The sequence below is a fragment of the Neofelis nebulosa genome, chromosome 9 (assembly GCF_028018385.1).
Source record: "Neofelis nebulosa isolate mNeoNeb1 chromosome 9, mNeoNeb1.pri, whole genome shotgun sequence".
Taxonomy (NCBI): Eukaryota; Metazoa; Chordata; class Mammalia; order Carnivora; family Felidae; genus Neofelis; species Neofelis nebulosa.
Genome location: NC_080790.1, coordinates 9,802,364 through 9,807,575, shown reverse-complemented (window position 1 = coordinate 9,807,575; position 5,212 = coordinate 9,802,364).

Sequence of the window (5,212 nt, the reverse complement as noted above, 5' to 3'; positions counted from 1 at the left end):
ACTAAGGAAGAAACAATGCAATTGTGATGCTTGTACCATTTTGGAAACCTTTTTTTTTTTTTTTTCCCTTAAATGGAAGCTGCCCTTATCTTTGGCATCAGCTGTGATATCTCCTCAGATAGCATTCATTGGGGAAGGTCATTGGGTCTAATTTCATCTGTTAGGCTTGGTGTAAAGTGGGGACTATGAAGATGAACATTTTTATTGGGGCCCCTGGGTGGCTCGGTTGGTTGGGCGTCCAACTCTTGGTTTCAGCTCAGGTCATGATCTCACAGTTCATGGGATCGAGCCCTATGTGGGGCTCTGAGCTGAAAGCAAGGATCCTGTCCGGCATTCTCTGTCTCCCTTTCTCTGCCCCTCCCCTGCACTCACTCTGTCTGTCTGTCTCTCTCTCTGTCTCTCTCTCTCTCTCTCAAAATAAACAAACATTTTTAAAAAAGTGAAAATTCTTACCAGTTCTTATCATTTCCTGTTTTTTTTTTCCTTGGACGATCTCCTCTCCTCTGTTGATCTGTCTTTCTGGAAATCCTGCTATTCAGATGGGGGCCCGTTTGCACTCACCTTGTACTTTTTCTCACCTCTACTTTCTATCCTTTTGACGTTTTTGCTCTAACTGCTTGTCACTTTCTTGTTTTATTATCTAATCCTTTTGAGACTCTTCCTTCTGCTACCATGCTTTTGATTTCCAAAGCTTTATTCAATTATCTAAAAACAACTTTTTAGAGAAACACGTCGTTGTTTTATGACTGCATTTCCCCCCACTTTTCTCTCTGCAGATGTTAATGTCATCTTCTGTCCTGCGAGGAATTTATAGATACAGTCTTTTCCAAACTACTATATTTTTTTTTCTGGTTGGTTTCTTTATTTCATGGTAGATACTCTCTTCAAAGTCTGGTGATGCTTGCTTGTCTCTGACTAAGATCAGAGGCCTACAAAAACAGAATGGAATCTCTGTGGTGGTTTCTCTGCCTAGGGTCTTGTGCTGCCTTTCTCAGTGGGATTTTCTGAGAATTACTCCTTCATTCCTTAAGGCATCTGTTCATGAAATGAAATAATTTCTCTCCTCTGAATCTAGAACATACTAGTTATATGACATGAGAAAATTCAGAAAATAGTCACTCAACTTTTTTTTTATAATTTTTTTAATGTTTATTGATTTTTGAGGGGGGTGGCGGGTAGGGGCAGAGAGAGAGAGGGAGACACAGAATCCAAAGCAGGCTCCAGACTCTGAACTGTCAGGACAGAGCCCAACCTGGGGCTCCAACCCACAAACCGTGAGATCATGACCTGAGCCGAAGTTGGACACTTAACTGACTGAGCCCCCAGGCTCCCCAAGCCTCTAATGCAGCTTTGAAGACACAGCGGTTGCAATTACAAGTAGAGTGAGTGAAATAAAGAGATGTCGTCTCTCAGATTCTCATCCGACTCTTCGGGAGAATCACATGGCTTGTTTTGTTTCTTCACTGGTTTGTCCTAACCAGTGCTTGCTGGTCAGTAGTACCTGCCAGAGTAGGAACTCTGTACTTCTGAACTGAATGAATTTTTAAAAGAAAGGAAAGCGTGTGCTCTAAGCCATCCAGAATGGATACTGGGGCTGATACAGCTCCCAAGTGTTATTTCCTAGTGCCTGGCTTTGCCTGACTGCTGTCTCAACCATGCATACAACGCATGAGGCTGAACAGTGTGTTGGCCTGAGCATCGGACGAGCCCGGTTCCAGCCACGAGATGGTCCGTTTGCTTCCAGCCACAAAGCGCCTCCTGTCTCCACTTGAGAATTTATGGCTTTAATATTTGAATCTTAGAGGAAAGAACCATAAAGAAAAATAGAAGGTACCAAAATATGCATTTCCTGGTTCCCAACTTAATACATATGCTTTTAATTGCAAGAAAGCCATCCACTAAAAAAAAAAAAAAAAAAATGCCCAAGCTCCTCGTTACCAGTGCCTGTGGTGTAGAAAGGTTGAATTACATCGCCAACAGGAAACAGGACCAGTGGCCTCAGTATCCAGTCTGTCATCTTCTCAGGCACCTCCTGTATGTACATAATGCCCTGTGACTTGAAAGAAAATTTCAAAACTCTGTAAGTATGTAGCACAATTCCATACTGTGGGAAACTAGTCATTTCCTCTTGTCTACGCAGAAAGGAATTTGAAGTTCTTGGGAATTCCAACTTTTTGGAAAGCCCGAGGCAGTTAGCATTTCAGTAAAAAAGCAGAACAAATGTACAAACGATCTGTGTATCTGGGTTGAGAGAGAACTACGCTGGCTATCTTAAAGGGGAAAGTAAAAGCTGAGGGAAACGTTCATGCAGGCGGCCGATTCAGCCCTTGTGGATATTTAAATAAACAACTCTGTATGCAATTATATCAAGGGTCTGTATTCTATTCAAATGAATGCACCTGCTGATTTTTGGTTCTTGAGTAATGAGGTCTCAGGTATGCAGCGTTCTAGGAGAAATGTGTTTGAATACTGTCTAGATCATGGGATAATTGACCTGCGTTGATTCTCCCCAGAGGCTGCCATACAAAAGCAAAGCTCTACAACAGCATCTGGGCTCTGCATGGTGGGCAGACCAAAGTGATGACGAATATTCTTCTTCTTAGGTGCGAGGCATCGTGAGAACTACCTTATCTGTGTTACTTCAGTGCATTTTCTTAAGGGAAGGTAGAGGGAGGAGGGAACTGACAAGTTCTAAGCACCTACTGTGTGCTAACCCCTAAATCGTGTGCTTCATTTATGTTATTATTTTGTAAATGTTTATTTAGCTTTGAGAGAGAGAGACAGAGAGTGCGAGCGGGGTAGGAGCCGAGAGAGGGGGAGACACAGAATCCGAAGCAGGCTCCAGGCTCTGAGCTGTCCAGCCAGAGCCTGATGTGGGGCTCAAACTCACGAACTGTGAGATCAGGACCTGAGCCTCGGTCGGACGCCTAACCAACTGAGTCGCCCAGGTGCCCCTATGTTATTTTAATTAATGCAATAATCCTTGATGACAGTTTTTATTAGCTTCACTTTATACCTGAGGAAACCATGTCTCGGGAACATGAAGTCTCATTTATGGCTCCTATAATTGTTACTTGACAAAGTTAAGATTTAATTCAGTGTCCGTCTCTAAAGGCAGTACTGTTTCATTCACCATTCATACATTCACTGGGAAAAGCAGACCATGTCCTGTGCTGTCCCAGGATTCAGAGAGAATAAGGCAAAGCCCCTGTCTGTGGGCATTCCCATTACACCAAGAAATCCAATAATTGGATAATGTGCTAAATGTCCTAACCAAGTAATTGCTTGTCATCAACTCAGAGTGACCCTTTTAATTAATTCAAAATTCTCACCATTGGGGCACAAGGTATAGAAGGGAAATCAAGTTAAATCAAATTTCTAACCGTGAAGATTTACAGTTGGGGAGACACTACCGCCTCTCTAGAATAGTATTTATGGCATCATGTTACTCAAGTCACATTGCTTGTCTGTGTTCTCACGAGATTTGTGATCTTAGGGTGGTCCCTATTTATCTGTTTCCAGAGCACCCTCAAAGCGTGTGTGCACATCCCGGGGATCCATGTACATTTGTGTATGGAATCAGTGCATAAAAGAGTGAATGAATCACAACCTTCAAACTTGCCCATGTGGGCAATACGGCCACAACCAACTTGGAGCAGAAGAAGAGACGTACAATGTTCCGTCTTAGGAACACAGCTGGTGGCAGTTGAGATTCTGCTAGGGCTGGGGAGTGGCTGCAAGTGGGAAGACTGGGTTCGTAGAATTGTGCAGGGATTAAGGGATTAAAAGCTGGCAGGGGTGGCACCTGTGTGGCTCAGTCAGTTAAGCGTCAGACTTCGGCTCAGGTCATGATCTCCTGGTCCATGAGTTTGCGACCCGTATCGAGCTCTATGCTAATAGCACAGAGTCTGTTTTAGATCCTGTCTCCCTCTCTCCGCCCCTCCCCCTTTCCCTCTCCCTTCCCCTCCTACACTCAGATGCACGCTCAAGGGATCTCTCTCTCTCTCTTCCAAAAATAAATAAACATTAAAAAACAAAAAGACATGAGCAAGAATAGTGAAAGGCTGTGTTTTTAAAAATAGCAAAAGGATAGGCATTTCAAAACAACAGGGGGATATCTCCACTAGGAGGTGCTTTGGAAGAAGAGAGCCAGTGAACTAACAAAGACTTCCTATCATGTCCTTGTGGTTGGCACTTTAATATTGTGTCTCCTTTGATAATCATCACAAAACAGGAGGGAGTATGTATGGCTATTTCATAGCAAAGGAAATAGGCTAAGTATAAATAACCTAGCCTTCTATGGTAACTTGAGGAGCTGAGATTTGAAGTCAGTCTGATGATTCCAAAATTGATGTTCTTCCCGCCAGCTCGTATCACCTTTCTAATCAAGACGAAGGACAAAGAGGCAAGAGCTGAATTCTAAAGCTGAAAAAAAAAAATTAAGAGCATACATCACTTTGGAAATGTGCTTGCTGACTCAGAGTGATATGGAGGTACAGCTAACAATCAAATTAAACGCAGTTCTAGACAAGCTAACCATACTCTAGAGCAATCAGCATGATGTATTTATTCTCCATTTCCTCTCTGTGGCTAGAGATTCAAAGGATAAAGTCATTAAAAATCTTTCAGATGTCTGCTTTTTCCGGTGAAATGAGAGCATGCCAGGTCTGGAAGGAGAATGTTCTAGTTAACAGAACTTATTATTTATACTTGATAAAAATAGTGAAAAAAGAATCAATCCGGTCCCTCGTCCATATGCAAGGATCTCACAATAGTTCAAAGGTGTATATTTGTACCACAAATGAACCAAGGCCCCGTTGACCACGAACAGAGTGAGCTGAGAGTACGTTGACTTTTCATCATAAAACAAAGCCTCATGTTCCTAAGATGGGTCATCGTATTGACAGCTGATGGTAGCCGGATTTTGCATACAAAGTTGGGGGGGGGGAGTAAGTTCAAGGTTAGCGAGGAACATGTTCAACCATTAAGAGGATGCCGGCACAGTCTCAGGGAGTCTGGTTGATTCCATGGCCTTTGCTGGTGTAGGGAAGGGACAAGTGGAACAGCCATTTCTTCTCCTAAATTGGTCTGTTGGCTACAAGGCGTCAGGATGAAGTGCTTTTTGCAGCTCAGGTATTTTTCCAGGCTGCTTCTTGAGGGCCCTTCTGTCCCCTTAGCATTCTTGGTCCTGAACCTGTATGGGCAAAGTCCA